The sequence below is a fragment of the Hyaena hyaena genome, unplaced genomic scaffold, assembly GCF_003009895.1.
Source record: "Hyaena hyaena isolate Hyena2069 unplaced genomic scaffold, ASM300989v1 scaffold_17, whole genome shotgun sequence".
Lineage (NCBI taxonomy): Eukaryota > Metazoa > Chordata > Mammalia > Carnivora > Hyaenidae > Hyaena > Hyaena hyaena.
In genome coordinates, this window is record NW_024080648.1 from 1369436 (window position 1) to 1387091 (window position 17656).

Below are 17656 nucleotides of genomic sequence, written 5' to 3' on the forward strand. Positions count from 1 at the left end.
TCTGAAAAATAAAAAATATTTAAAAAAAGTTTTAAAGAAAACATCCATGCAGGAAAAAAAAGTGTCAATAAACTCCCAAAACAACTTGTATCATAGTTCAAGGATGCAACCTTAAAATCCAGAAAATAGTGGAGCAAGATCTAAGAAATTTTGATGGGGAAAATATTATAGCTCAATTAATTTATATGTGTTAGTACTTCGGCTGTTAGAAAAACAAAGACAAACATTAAAAATAAATAAAAGCACACAAATGAGGAAGATATTATGTTAATGGAGATTAAAGACTTGTTCAGTTATTTTTTTATTTTTCTTGTTTAGGAGAAGTTATATCAACCTTCCTGCAGGAAATCAAGTGTATATGATGGAAAATATAAAAAAATCATTACCAATAAAAAAAGTGGTAGAGAGTACCATGTAAGAACATACAAAAACAGAGAAAGCCTCATAATATTTATGTAAGATAATGGATGAGTAAGAAAAAAGTCATAAAGTATGCAGGGCTGGATTGTTCAACATGGTAGCCCCTATATACATGTGGGTACTTAAATTTAAAATAATTTAAATTTTTTTTTAATGTTTATTTATTTTTGAGAGAAAGAGAGACAGAGCATAGTTGGGCTGGATGGGCAGAGAGAGAGAGGGAGACACAGAATCCAAACCAGGCTCCAGGGTCTGAGCTGTTAGCACAGAGGCTGATGTAGGGCTCTAACTCATGAACTGAGAGATCATTATCTGAGCTGAAGTCGGACGTTTAACTGACTGAGCCACCCAGGCACCTCTAAATTTTAAAATAATTTAAATTAATTAAAATTAAAAGTACTGTTCCTTAATCACACTAGCAACATTTCAAGTGATCAATAACCATGTGTGGCAGGTGGCTACCGTATTGTACAGCATGGGTCTAGAATATCTCCACCATGGCAGAATATTCTATTGCACAGTGTTCTAAAGAGCAAATTAATACAGATAAAAGGTGAAATGTACATGTCAGAGCCTTTTCCTATTTCACAGAGGGACCCACTCAGTATTTTAAATGTTGTACTATTTGAAGAAAATAGTAGGTGAGACGTGAAAAAAGCATATGAAGATCAGTGCTCATTATAGTATTATTTCCAATATTGAAATATTAGCGTTAATGTTTTGCACAATAATATTAGAGTTTTGAGTAAATACATATGTATCTAGCACTATTAGGCAAGCATTGACATTAATTGAAGTGAAAACAAGTTTTTGACGCATTGTAAAAAATAAAAAAGAATTATCCTAAAAGAAGCAGTTCTATAAAAAATCCAGAAAAGAACCACCACAAATCTAGAAAATGATTGACAAAATGGCGTTAAGTACATATTTATCAATAATTATTTTAAATATGAATTAACTAAATGCTCCAATAATAAGCCATAAGGTAGATTAAAGACCAAGACACATCTATATGCTGCCTATAAGAGACTCACTTTAGACCTAAAGACAACATGGAATGACTGAAAGTGAAGGGATGGAAAAAAATATTCCATATATACTGTTAATATATACTCTCTCTATATAATGTATACTCTATTAATATATTAGACTTAAAAAAAAAGACTCTAACAAGAGGTTAAAAAAAAAAAAAAGGTATCACATAATGATAAAGGATAAAGGGATCAATCCTCAACAAAGGATCAATAACAATGGTAAATATCTATGCACCCAGCAAAGAAGTACCTAAATACATAGAACAAATGGTAGTAGACATAGAGAAATTGACAGTAATACAATAATAATAAAGAACTTTAACACCTCAGTTATATAAATAGATAAATTGTCCAGACAAATCAATAAGTAAACAGTGGCTACGAATGACATTATTAGGCCAAATGGACTTAACAGATATATATATAGAGAACATTGCTTTCAAAAATAGCAAAGTACACATTTTTTTCAAGTATATATGGAACAGGATAGAGCACACTTTAGGTCACAAAAAATGTCAGTAAAGTTAAGAAGATTGAAATGATATCAATTAGCTACCAGCAGAAAACTGGAAAAAAACACAAACATGTGGAGGCTAAACAACATGTTACTAAACAACATGTGGGTTAATGAAGGGGCCAAAGAGGAAATAAAACATACTTGGAGATGAATGCAACTGAAAACACAACAGTTCCAAATCTCTGAGATACCGTGAAAGCAGTTCAAAGAGGGAAGTTTCTACCCATGCAGGCCTATGCAAAAAAATAGAGAAAAAAATCAAATAAATAAATGATCTAACCTTATATGTACTTACACCTAAAGCAACTAGAATAGAAGAACAAACCAAGACCAAAATTAGTAGACGAAGGGAAAGAATAGGAATCAGGGTATGAATAAATGAAATAAAGACTAAAACAGTAGAAAAGATAAAAAAATAAAACAAGAGCTGGTTCTTTGAAACAAAATTGATAAACTTTAGCCACACTCATGATGATGAGAGAGAGAGATTAAATAAATAAAATCAGAAATGAAGGAGGAGAAATAATAACCAGCACCCCAGAAATACAAAGGATTATGCAAGACCACTATGAAAAATTACATGCCAATATACTGGACAATCTTTAAAAACAATGAATGAATTCCTAGAAACATACAATGATCCAAAACTGTATCCGGAAGAAATAGAAAATCAGAATAGACCAATTCCTGGTAATGAAATTGAATGAGTAATCAAAAACTCCCAAACAGATCCATATGTTTTCACAGATGAATTATACCTAACATGTAAGAAGAGTTCATACTTATTCTTCTCAAAGTATTCTAAAAACTAGAAGAAGAAGGAAAACTAAATTTCATTCTTTAAAGGCCAGCATTACTTTGATACCAAAACTGAAGAGACATTGCAAGAAAGGAAAATTATAGGCCAATATCCCTGGTGAATGTAGATCTAAAAATTCTCAGCAAAATATTGCAAACCAAATTTAAAAATACATTAGGAAATTTTATTTATTCTCAAGTTAGTGAGCGTGTTTCAGGAGTAGAACCCAGTGATTCATCACATACATATAACACCCAGTGCTCATCCCAACAAGTGCCCTTCTTAGTGCCCATCATCCATTTCCCACACCCCCATCAACCCTCAGTTTGTCCTCTGTATTTAAGAGTCTTTTATGGTTTGCCACCCTCTCTGTTTTTATCTTGTTTTTCCTACTCTTCCCCTATGATCATCTGTTAAGTTTCTCAAATTCCACATATAAGTGAAATCATGTGATATCTGTCTGACTGACTTATTTTGCTTAGCATAATACCTTCCATTTCCATTCACATAGTTGCAAATGGCAAGATTTCCTTCTTTTTGACTGCAACATATAAGGTTCTTAAAGGCTCCATTGACTTGTTTCTAAATTATTTCTTAATGAATACTTTTCTCTAATTTGGACAGATCATAAATTCTAAAATCCGAGTTATGAACTTATTTTTATTTGAAATGGAGATATCATCCCAGTTTACACATAAAATTGACTGTAGCTGACTCCTTTTGCACTTTTGGTGGGAATGCAAACTGGTGCAGCCACTCTGGAAAGCAGTGTGGAGGTTCCTCAAAAAATTAAAAATAGTTACCCTCCAACGTAGCAATTACACTGCTAGGATTTATCCAAAGGATACAGGAGTGCTGATTCAAAAGGGCACATGCATACCAATGTTATAACAGTGCTATCAACAATAGCCAAATTATGGAAAGAGCCCAAATGTCCATCAACTAATGAATGGATTAAGAAGATGTGGTATAAATATACAGTGGAATACTAATCAGCAATGAAAAAGAATGAAATCTTGCCATTAAATTAAATTAAATTTTAAAAAGAACTCTATATGTTAATAAAACAAACCTGTCACTAAAAATAATTAGCACAGTTAAAAGAAATGATAACAAAAAGTAACTGCATCATGGATAGACTTGTCTAACCACTACGTTGTACCCTTGAAATTAATGTACCATTGTGTCAACTATGCTTCAATCATAAACAAATAAAAATAAACTTCTTGGATTCACCAAAAAATATATTAAGAGGATCATTCACCACAGTCAAGCGAGACTTATTCCAGAGACAAGGATGGTTCAGTATCTACAGATCAATCAATGTAGTACACAATAACTAAATGAAGGATAAAAACCAAATGATCATCTTTATAATTCATAAGAAAACATTAAAAAATTCAATACCCATTCATGATGAAAACTGTCAATAAAGTATGTTTAGAGGGAAAATACCTTAACATAATAGAGGTCATAATAGAGGTCACAGCTAACATCATACTTCTGGTAAAAAACATAGCTTTGTTTCTGAGATTGGGAAAAAGACAAGGATGTCTATTCTTGCCACTTTTATTCCACATATTACTTGAAGACCTAGCTACAGAAAGAAAAGGAAAGAAGGAGGAGGACGAAGAGAAAGAGGAGGAGGAAGAGGAGGAAGAGAAGAAATAAAAGTCATCCAAGTTGGTAGGAAACAGTAAGATTGTTACTATGTGCAGATGATATGATACTTTACATACAGAAAATTCTAAAGACTCTACCAAATAACTATTAGAACTATAAATAAATGAGTTCAGTAAAGTTTTATGATACATAATTAATATATAGAAATCTTTTGCATTTCCATCCACTAATAACAAAATAGCACAGAGAGAAATTAAGAAAATAATCCTAACAATATTATATTATATGTTAACTAACTAGAATTTACTTATTTATTATTTATTTATTTAAAATGATGGATACATTAAATTCAAAAATTTTAAATTCTATTTAACAAACATCATTGCAAACAAAGTTAGAGACAACAAGCAGATTGGGGGAAATACTTATAACATGTCTAATCAATAGATGAGTACCCCAAATTTTACAGAAGTATGGCAAACAATATGAACAGGCAATTCACAGAAGAGGTAACACTAGTTGTCAATAAACATAGAAAGATGCTCAATTGTACCACGTATCAGGGGAATGCCAAAACACAAACTTTCATGAAAATACCTTTCTTCACCCATCACATTGCAAAAGATATTAAAATTTTATTTAACTTCATTGGTGGCAAGCGTGTGGAATAAAGGGACTTTCTCTTGTGCTACAGGTGGGAGTAAAAATTCCATATTATTGAGTGCAATTTTAAAACTTGGTGTAATTTACAATGATTTTATTTTTAAATTAAAGTTAAAAATTTTATGATCTGGAAATTTAAATTTTTGGTGTTCATTCTGGAGAAACACTTGCACATATGCACAAGGAAGCATATTTAAGGCTGTCTAATACACATTGTATATAATAGGAAAAACTTGTAAGCAGATTAAATGTCTAACAGAGTTTAAAAAAGAAAAGCATATGTACCTACCATAACTATGAAGCAGTTTAAGGAGGGTTATGGGTCTTTTGTTCCTGTTGTTTTTGTGTTTTGTTTTGTTCTAGAGAGAGAATGAGTGCACATGTAGGGAAAAGGCAGAGGGAGAAAGAGAGAATCTCAAGCAGGCTCCACACTCAGCATAGAGCCTGATGCAGGCTTGATCCCACAACCCTGGGATCATGACCTGAGCCAAAAACAAGAGTTGGACACTCAATCAACTGAGCCACCCATGCGCCCAAAGAGGGTTATGTTTAAATATATGAGATAGAAGATCAAAAAGAGACATTTCAAGTAACCAGAATTTAAATATAAACGTGAAACAAACAAGCCAAAAAGAAAAGAATTCTATTTATAATTGCACCAAAAGAATAAAACATGAATAAATTTAACAAAGGTGGTGAAACGTCTGTATTGTGCAGACGACAAGACATTGAGGACAGAAATTGAGGATGACACAAACAAATGGAATGTTATTCCATGCTCATAGATTGGAAAAGTTAATATTGATAAAATGTCCATACTACCCAAAGCAATCTACAGTCAGTTCAGTTCCTACCAAAATAATAATGGTAGCTTTCAAAGAATTAGAACAAATTATCCTAAAATTAATAGCCAAAACAATCTTGAGAAAGAATACAAAGCTGGAGGCATCATAAACCTAGATTTTAAGATGTACTCAAGGAGCACCTGGGTGGCTAGTTGGTTAAGCCTCTGACTCTTGATTTCAGCTCATGTCTTGATTTCACAGTTTGTGAGGTCAAGCCCCATATCAGGCTCTGTGCTGACAGTATGGAGCCTGCTTGGGATTCTCTTTCTTCCTCTTCTCTCTCTCTCTCTCTCTCTCTCTCTCACTCTCACTCTCACTCTCACTCTCACTTTCACTGTGCCACTTCTCCACTCATGATCTCTCTCTCTTTCTCAAAATAAAGAAATAAACTTAAAAAGAGACATAGTATAAAGCTATAGTAATCAAGGCAGCATAGTACTGGCATAAGAATAGATACATAGATCAATGAAATGAAATAGAGAGCCCAAAAATAAGCCCACCCTTATATGGTCAATTAATCTGTGACAAAAGTGACAAGAATACATAGCGATCAAAAGACTCTTCAATAAATGGTGCTGAGAAAACCAGGTAGCTACATGCCAAAGAATGAAACTGGGCTACCTTCTTACATCACACACAAAAAATAACTTCAAAGTGAGGGGGGAAAACCCTAAATATGATACCAAAACCATAAAACTCCTAAAAATGACATAGGCAGTAATGTCTTTGACATTGGCCTTAACATTTTTATGGATTTGTTCCCTCAGGCAAGGGAAACAAAAGCAAAAATAAACCATTGGGATTAGATCAGAATCAAAAGCTTTTGCACAGTGAAGGAAACTTCAATGAAACAAAAAGGCAACATAATGAATGGGAGAAGATATTTGTAAATGCTTTACCTAATAAGGGGTTTATATCCAAAATATAAAGAACTTACACAATTTAACACCAAAAAAAAAAAAAAAAACCCAAGGAATCTGATTAAAAACGAGCAGAAGAGACAGACTTGAATAGACATTTTTCCAAAGAAGATATACAGATGGGTAACAGACACTGAAAAATACTCAACATCACTCAACATCAGGGAAATGCAAATCAAAACCACAATGAGATATGACCTCATACCTGTCAGATGGGCTACTACTAAAAAGACAAAATATAACAACCATTGGTGAGGATGTCAAGAAAAGGGAACACTTGTGTACTGTTGATGGGAAGGTAAATTGGTGCAACCACTGTGAAAAGCAGTATAGAGATTTTTCAACAAATTACAAATAGAATACTATACAACCCAGTAATTCCACCACTGGGTAATTACCCGAGGAAAACAAAAACACTAATATAAAAAAGCACTTTTTACAATAGCCAAGATATAGAAATAACCTAAGTGTCTATCAATAGGTGAATGGGTAAAGAAGTGGTGCGTGTGCACACACATACTCAACACACACACAGGAATATTATGCAGCTATTAAAAAGAATGAGATCTTGACATTTGTGACAACATGGGTCGAACTAGAGTATTATGCTAAGTGAAATAAGTTAGAGAAAGACAAATACCATGAGATTTCACTTATATGTAGAATCTAAAAACAAAACAAAAACAACAAAAATCAGAAACAGACTTATGAAGAGAGCTAACTGGTGGTTACTAGAGGGAAGGGGGAATGAGCAAAATAGGTGAAGGGGATTAAAAGATGTAAATTTCTACGTATAAAATAAATAAGACATGGGGATAAACAGTACAACATAGGGAATATAGTCAATAATATTATAATAATCTTTTACAATGGCAGATAGTGATTATACCTACTATGGTGAGTATAGCATAATGTACAGAATTGTTGAATCACTATGTTGTATGCATGGCAATTATAATAAAAAAGAGTAGTCTAAAAGGTATATGTGATACTGCATATATAATTTATAAACACACTTAAAAGAAGTTTGAGGGGATTTACTCCTAATATGATTTATTTCTGGGTAATGGGATTTTTAAGTATGTGTGTGTTTATCTGTTTTCACTATTCTCTTTTTTTAAAACAAGCATCAGTTTTCGTTTGTGTTCCAAGTTTATAAAGTATTAAAGGAAGACATAGAAAATTACTGCTTTATATACATTTGATACATACTTTATTTGGTGAACTGTGTATTTAAAGTTGACTCTTTCCCCACCTAAGAAATTCTTTATATTTAAAACTTTTTTTTAATGTTTTATATTTTTTATTTTTGAGGGAGAGAGCAAGCATGAGTGGGGGAAGGGCAGAGAGACTGAGGATCCCAGGGTTTTGGACTGACAGTAGTGAGTCCACAGTGGGGCTCAAACTCCTGAACTGTGAGATCGTAACCTGAGCCAAAGTCGACACTCAACCGCCTAAGCCACCCAGGTGTCCCAAGAAATACTTTGTTTTAAGCACATTTACTAATACATCATTTATAACACTCAGATTCTCAGTCACAGATCTTACTTAAACCTAAACAGAAATTGATGCTGACTGAGTGTTTTAAGCAGAAAAGAAGGATATTAAAAGGATATTGGGTAACTCATAGAACCCCTAGGGGACTACGTGGGTGGGCTTAGAGCCTCCACAACCAGAAGAAATGCCTGGAATCAGCCATTGAGAGGATATTGCTGAGTTCTGTCTGGGCGGCTTGCTAGGCTGACCACATGGGCAGTGAACCAGACACCATGACAAGCACCATTGCTACTGTTGTCTGAGAGCTGCAGTGGCCAGAGAAGATAAACTACAGAGGGACAAAAAAAAGATGCCCCTTTCTTGGACATCACTAGCTCCTGATTGAAAATCCCCTTGCTGATGTTGGGTCATGAGGCTATGCCCTATCTTCAAACAGAGGTTCAAAGGAGCAAGCACATGACATTTTCAGCTTTTATAATGCGAGGTGTTTCTGGATCATGGGCAGTCCCCAAAGAGTGATGATGTCCCACATGAGTAATTAGAATAAAATATGAAAGTGCTCAGCACCATCACCATTTTCTGCTTTCTTCCAACTCCTTCAGTGCCTGCAGCAATCATGAATTAATGGTAACAGTATTTTGTTTGAATGGAACAATGAAATCATTGATGGTTTGCCCTTTTTAAAATGTTTTAAATGTAAGATCACACTTAATTTCTACAAACATGTCAGGTAGTTATTATTAGAATCCTCATAAATTTGGCTACAGAGAAGTTATGAAAATTGACCAGGGTCACAGAGTTACTGAGCAACATAGCAATTTTAATCCAAGAAATCTGGTTCCAATGTTCATAATCTGAATTCTGAGGCTAAACTGTCTCCCAAATATCTTAAAATAACTTTTTTTTGTGGTGCTGCTGATGGTGGGAGATAGACATGTATTTAGTCTTGACCAGATTTGTTAGAATATCTTTCTCTGGCAGGAATAAGGAAGAAATGGGGGGAAACTATCATATTTGCCATCAGTGTAGCTGCTCTATGTTACTGAACATGGGAATTTTTTGTTTTAGTTTATCTTGGACATAGGAGTATGATATGCATGCAAAATGTTAGATTTATTTCTCCCCCCGGGAAAGAAAACATTTGTCAACAATGGAACATTTTCTTTACTTCCCACTTCCTTTCCTTTCCAAACCTGTTTAAAAATGTTTTGAGTTTTTGGTTGAAACACTGCATTTCTCAAGGTCACAAAAGAAATTTAGATGAACTTGTAAATTAAATATCAGAAGACCCATTAATGAAGGCAAAGGGCAACTGATTAATTGCAAAGGGCAATTAATTCCTTTAATTAAGTGCATGGGGAAATCACCCTCCCCATCCCCAAGATTAACAATTTACCAGTTATAGATATCTTCTTAAATTCTACAACAATCCCAAACTTTAAGAGAGGGCAAAATATGTTAGTGCTACTCCTTTTCAATCAAAGAGAATATAGTATATAGAGAATTATATAACTAGACTCAGTGGCTAGAATATAATGTAATATACAGATAGACTGGTGACTTTAATATTTATACGTCGATGACCAGGTTGATCCTTTTCACTTTCTATTAAGGTCAACACACAGCTAATACATGTGATTGCTCAAAAACAGCCAATTGAGACAATGGTTTCAAAGAATATCTGTCTAAGTAACTTTGTATAGTTATCATAATTACTTCAAATTTAATAATGTCCCTACACTATGAAAACAATATAGGCTCTTCTTCCTCAATCATTAGAAAATAAGTTGAGTAAGTATATATATTTATTAAATGTTCACTTCAATCTCAATGATACTGCTTGTTTACTTTTAAGACACCACTAAAATAGCAAGTTGTTCCTTTTCTGTCAGTATTTCTCAAGAAACAGTGATTTTCGATCAGACTTTTGACTTGTCAACTTATGCACACCGACCTGATGCCACTGCTATGAAGCATTTAACAAATCGCTTTCTTTTTTTATTCTGTTACAGTTTCATTAGCTATGACGGCCACATTTTCAACACATGCATAAATGCATGCATTTCCTGAAGAGCCAGACATAGACAAACATGATTTAAATATATTCATAGAACACTACTTGTAGCAGTCACTCGGGACTTTATAAAATTACATAAAGGATAAGCTCTCAGGAATAGGGTAACTATTCCCAATGTGGAGCCTCTAGGTTATGTATAGATTATATTTAGCTAAAGGAATCTATTTTGTCTTTGCCAGATTTTCTGTCAGTATTGATGTTCCAACTAGCTTCCAGCCAGCTATTTGTTTCAATTCTGTTCTCTATCAGGAACATAGCTTTCTCCGGCTAGCTGTTCATTTTCTTCTCTTGGGGTTCCTTTTACTCAGTAAATTCAATCAAGTATTGCTGTAATTCAAATGGAGCCCTTATTGTGTATGTATTATGTAACCACAAATAATTTGGAAGAAGAATTGAACTTGCTTGCTCAATTCTTACAGCTAAGTAGGCAAAGTTGGTTTGGACAATCATATCCTAAACTTTGTCAGGATATGATTCAATCAGTGAGTTAAAAATAAGCATGTCTAATATGTATATTTTTCATGCCAAAGAAAACTTTTTTCTGTATAATTTCTTTTAGCAGCTACTACTGGCTCACTCCTCCAAGGTGAATCCTAGAGCATCTAAAGATTAAAAAAAAAAAAAAAAAGACCAAGAAAATTGTGGGAGGGATTGAGATAATTAGGTTAAGTGATGACTTTGACCTGAGGTAGTAGATAGCCTGAATGGGCTATGGCAGAAGTAGTAAAGAACACATTTCTTGGAGTTCTACTCTTGCTTATCCACATCATTGCCTTGCAAATATACCTATAAATGAAGATCTCAGAAAAATAAGTTCATAGTAACTCATCTCTAGCATTGGCCTTTCCAAAGTATCAGGGCTGGCAAATAATAATCTAAGGAGTGGTACTGTGACTTCTTTTGGGGAAGTGAAGTGTAAAATTCTAATCTGTAGATCTGTTTTACAGACTGAGGAGCTGGTGGCTGGCTTTCTAATGTTTAGGTTTCTTCATCCTAGGCATCAGGCCAAAATGATAAGATATTTGAGGAGCCTAACCATTTAAAAGGGGAAAAGGGCATACTGGACTACAGATTTCCATTGGGAACAGGCATATTAGAAAGATGGACCAAGAATATAAAACTAATACAAAGAAATGTTCTAAAAAATAATTAGTAAGAGATTAGCAGTATGACTATGAATAAGAAAACATGAGAAAAGGTCAAGATAAATATTAGGCAAAACTTTTTTTAAAAGAATGAATAATACATGTGAACTAAATATCTGAAAACATAAAATAGGATAATGAGTTAATTTACTGAAAGTCGGATTCGGTAAGTCTTCCAGAATAAGAGTCAGGAAACTTCTTCTGTATAGGGCCAGATAATAAATATTAGGGTTTGTGGGTCACACATGCTGTCTTATAAATTTTAAAAAACTATTTAAAAACGTATAAACCACTTAGCCTCTGGCCATACAGAACCAGGGTTAGGCTAATGTGTCCCCTAGTTTGCTGACCCCCTCAACTAAAAGGAAGAAGAAAAGCAAATTGAATAGAAAATATAAAAGTCCATTCTAAAATATATATGGAAAGTAAAAGAATAATAATAGCCGAGTTACTACAGAGGAATAAGAACTGAGAGGAAGAGTTGCCTAATCAACTACCAGAGCCTACTATGAACTTAATATACCCATCCATCTATGGAAGTTTGATATAGACAGATGCAGGGAAAAGAGAACTGTTCAATAAATAAAACTGGAAGAAAATAGTTGCCCATGCAAATAAAGACAAAATTGGTTTCCTATCTCATAGATGGGATTAGAAAAAACAAATTAAAATGATGAAAAAGAAAAAAAGGGTAGAGTTATAGGCAACTCAATATCTTTAAAACTGTTAGAAGAAAATTTGGTGTGTATCTTTTAGAACTGTGGTAGAGAACTATTTCTTAAATAAGATGAAAAAGCATTACCCTCCACAAGAAAATATATGTATTTTTGATTATATTAAAATTAAGTACATTTATTCGCTAAAGGACACCTTTATGAAAGTGAAAGGACAAATGCAATTTGATAGAAGATATTCATGATGCAAAAAAATAGCAAAGCATTAATATCAAAGTGATATAAAGAACTCCATAAACTAATTAAGAAAATCACAAGCAAATAGAAAAGTGAATTTCCCTGAAAAGAGAAAGAGATGGCTAGTGATCATATGTGATCAGTAAAATGCGAATCAATACCATGATGAAATATTATTTTAAAACTCTCATGGTCAAAATTTAAAAGTTGTGCAATGCCAGGTTTGTAAAGGGTATGGATTTATATTTACATACCCTATGACCCAGTAATTTATACAACCAAGAGAAATTTTTGCACACATACAACAGAGATATTCAGAAATGTTCATAGCAGTGTTGTTCATAATAGCAAAAACCTAGAAACAAGTCAAAAGCCCATTACAGGAAAGTGAATAAACCAATATCATTATATTCACAAACCAGAATAATTTCTAGCACTTGAGTTATGAATAAATCTTAACTATATAATATTAAGAAAACAATGTTCAAATGATAATGTAAAGCTTGAAACAGTTTCTATAAAGTTAAGAAAACCAAAGAAATCTTAATGTTTAACAGTGTACCTTTTAGAAATACATGTAGATAGGTTAACACTGAAAAAAAAAAAAAAAAGCAATGGAATGGGGAACATGGAATTCAGGATGACGGTTACTGCTAGTAGGGGAAGGCTGGGAATGGATGAGGTTGAAATTATAAGGTAAAACATAAGGTAAAGGTCCAGGTCTTCACTTCTGTTTGAAATGATGTGCCTGCAGGAGCTTATTTCATTATTGTAAATAGTCAGTTAAATAAATTCAGGTTTTGTATAGGCCAGTAATGAGTGTATCATGTACCAATGATTAAGACATATTTATAATCCAATTTTTGACCTGAGGTCCAATTTAAAAAAGTAGAGTGCTTATCCCCCTTCACAACTTTTCAAATAAAAATCACTGATTTTCTAAAGAATTCAGAATGATAAATCACTTGGGACCAAAAACTAATCCTCGGTAAGGAAGAATCATCAGTTTATATTTGCTAGGACAAAAGGCCAGTTCCTCCTAAGTAATATTTTAAAAAAATCTTAGCGTTTAGCTTTGAAGATGACAGTATTAATACATAAGCTCTTCAATTTCTTTTCAAAGGCTGTTCTATGTCTACTAGTTCCATAAGCCCATGGATGTTAAAAAGGTTTAAGTTTCTTAGTGAATCTTGTAAAGTGTAAAGCTAGGCTTATTTTTGCCTCTCCTGATATGAATTTGACTGGATCTTTTCACCAAGTAGACTGTATTTTTACTAAATATCCGTTGTGGTAGCTAACCTCTTTTGTGATCTCCCCAAATGTTCTAGATCTGATAATACCTTGAGTAACGACAGTCATAGACTTTTCACTAAGTTTTATATTTTTTAGATTTGAAAAAAAGCCCTGGAAATATTGTTGACATGGCAAAAGTTTCATCAGTACAATATTTATTACACTTAACTTAATATCTAACAAGTATTCTAGCTGGGGGAACCTGAGTGGCTCAGTTGGTTAAGCAGCCGACTCTTGATTTTAGCTCATGTCATGATCTATGGTCTTGAGATCAAGCACCACATCTGGCTTCATGCTGGGCATGGATTCTCTCTTTCTCCTTCTGCCCCTCTCCCCTTCCCGTGCTCTGTTTCTCACAAAAAAATAAAATAAAAAAAAACAAAAACAAAACAAAATAAACGAAGTCCCAGCTGAATTATTAGTTTGCATCCAGTAATAGTGTTGACTTTCTAGTTCTAAAACTTCTTCAGTTCTAAAGTGATAATGGAAATTGTTTCAAATATATATTTAGTTTTTGCTAATGACTGTCTGTATTCATGCTTAATTGGGAGTTGAAAAAATTCTTTTCTTAATAAGCAATTATTAATTAATATAGGCATTTGTATGTATGTCAACCTAAAAGTTGCAAAAATAGGGGTGCCTGGGTGGCTCAGTCAGTTAAGCGTCCAACTTCGGCTTAGGTCAGATCTCACGGTTAGTGGGTTCAAGTCCCACATCGGGCTCTGTGCTGACAGCTAGCTCAGAGCCTGGAGTCTGCTTCGGATTCTGTGTCTCCCTCTCTCTCTGCCCCCCCGCCCCCACTCATGCTCTGTCTCTCTCTGTCTCAAAAATAAATAAACTATAAAAATTTTTTTTAAAAAGTTGCAAAAATAGATTTGATGTATGTTCAAATTAAAAAATTAAAATTATATAAGATTTCATTTTAAAATAAGCTTAGTTGCTTCAATTTAAATAAACATTTTATGAAAATATAGTAGGTTTCTTCGGAAATTGCAGCAAAATCGTGAAGGTGAAAAGTGAATGGATGGCTGCAGTGTGGCTGACATTGCTGGAACAATGGAATAGACATCAAAACTTTGGACAAAAAGATGACATCCAACTTACAATAATTCAACTTACGATTTTTGACTTTACAATAGTGCTAAGTGATATACATTCTGTAGAAACCGTACTTTGAATTTTGATCTTTTCCTGGGCTAGCAATATGAGGTATGATACTCTCTTGTGATGCTGGGTAGCCGTGGTGAGCCAGTGCTCCCAGTCAACCACACTTTCCCAAGGGCAAACAACCAATCCACTCCAACCATCCCGTACCTGCGCACCCATTCCGTTTTCACTTTAAGTACAGTATTCAATAAATTACAGAGATATTTAACACTTTGTGTTAAGTGATTTTGTCCAGCTGTATGTTAATGTAAGTATTCTGAGTATGTTTAAGGTGTGCTAGGCTAAGCTATCATGCTCATTAGGTTAGGTGTGTTAAATGCATTTTCAACTTATACGATATTTTCTACGTACGATAGGTATATCAGGATGTAACTCCACTGTAAGTCAAGGAATATCTGTAATTTTCACTTTCCTCCTTCCTTCCTTTTTCTCTTCCTTCTGTTTTTCTCTTCCTTCCTTCCTTCCTTCCTTCCTTCCTTCCTTCCTTCCTTCCTTCCTTCCTTCCTTTTCTTCTGAACAAGTTGTATTACAAGATTTTTGAAATGAATGAAATATCAATGGATCTTTAAATTTTTTTTAAAATATTGATTTATTTATTTTGAGAGAGACAGACAGAATGAGCAGGGGAGGAGCAGGAGGTGCGGGAGAGAGAGGGAGCGAGCGAGCGAGAGAGAGACAATCCCAAGCAGGCTGCAGAGCCTGATGTGAGGCTCAAACTCATGTACCATGAGATCATAACCTGAGTCAAAATCAAGAATCAGACACTTCACTGACTGAGCCACCCAGTCTCCCCTTAATGGGCCTTTAATAGATGAAAAGTGTTTAAGGATCAGGAGGAAAGCATTTAATGAATTTTAGGTTACTATGAGAACCTGGTCCAAGCTTCATAATAACTTAATTAGTACATACCATATATAAGGCTAAATTGTAAGGCAATTTACATGTCTTAAATCATTTAATACAAAAATTCTATAAGGCAGAAAAATTTTGCAAATTATATATCTGATAAGTGACTTGTATCTAAAACATAAATAGCTATTACAGCTCAATAATAAAGACAACCCTGGAATTTGGACAAAAGATCTGAGAAGACATTTCTTAAAAGAATGTACTGCTATTTTCATTTTATAGATGAGTAAACTGAGGCACATGATGGCTGAAAAGATTGTTTAGGGGGACAGAGTCAGGATTTGTATCTTTGTAAACATCATAACCTATACATGATGATTAAGTCTTGAAGTTATCTCCCTCTTGGTATTAAATCTATTTTCAGAATTTAAGATGATACTTCTCCAGAAGAATCTAAGGATCATTATCTTAAAAACCTGAATTATTTTAACACCAGCCAATGATATGTTTAAATCAAGATAAATATTGTTTTTGTTCTTTTTTAAAGAGATGGCAAAAGTTGGTTTAGAGGCACTTAATTCCTAAAATTCAGTCTATTTTACTGGCCTGTGGTGGTACTGATATCTACTTCCTGCCTAGCAAGTTACCTTTGCAACTGTACAAATATGTTAAAGCTCTGGCTTCAACAATACAATCCAACATTGAGCAGAAGGGGTGCTGTTATTTTAACAATAATTCTGAATTACCAACTCCCTGGATCATAGAAGCCAAGGAAAAAGGAATTTTTTCTAGCAAATGTAGAACAAGTCTAAACTCAATTTCTCAATAGTAAAAGGAGACAATAAAATGAGTACCTTTGGGTAATGACTTCAGTTCTTTTCTCTTTTCTATCTTCACTCTTTTCTTTCCAATCTTATCCTCACTCCCCTCTCTGGTTTACAGATGTTTAGGAGACTATTAGTTATGGAACATATGTAACAAACATTTTCATCAGAAGACCAGTTTACTGCAAATTACTTAGCATGAATTTTAAGTAACTGAAAGCATTTTGATAAGATAAAAATATATACTGTTAGTTTAGCTGGCCTAAATTTAGAGAGGTCATTAATCTCTAGGATTCACACAATTAACTAGCCACAGAGAATTTTTTTTGAGGCTTAGAATAGTGTCAATATAAACACTGAAAAAATAATTGTTTTGATAAAATTGTAATAAAATATAATATTTATTACTGGCACCAAAATTGGACTAGATAAATTCGCCTGATTGTGCGATTTGTGTTATTCTTCTTTTATATGCTCTTAATTAGAAAGCATCTGGCAAATGAACACCTGAGTGAAAGAAAGGTAGTAGGATGGAATAATAGCTCTTCATATTGTTTAATGGGCTGTACTGAAACAACTTTTTCAGATCGTGAAACCTTTTGATTATTGCCAAATAATTAGTGCTGCAAAGCACCATTAAGTTTTTTTCGTTCACCTGCATTAACGAGAATAATGAAGGGAAAACTCACAGAGCTTGGCTTTCTGATGTCAGAGATGGTTATCTCAGTGTAGAAGCTCTCTAAGACCATGATGACTATGTTGCTACAATGAAGTGATTTATAGTCGTTTCTGAGTGCACCAGAGTTTGCTATGACGTCACTTCTTTTCAAAACTGTACCTATCAAGTTCTGTTATTTTCTTTCCATCAAGGTTCACTTACCATTTTGATAATTAGCAGACTCATGCATTTTTAAAGTAGTGTTTCTTGACTATAGTCTTACGGATGAAGGAAATGCTGGGTTCATAAAAAAGATACCTGAAGTTCCTATAAGATGCCATTTAGTAGGAGTGTATCAAACATTACTCAAGCACCAAAGAGTTAATCAATCCATAAGTATTATAGTCAACTGGA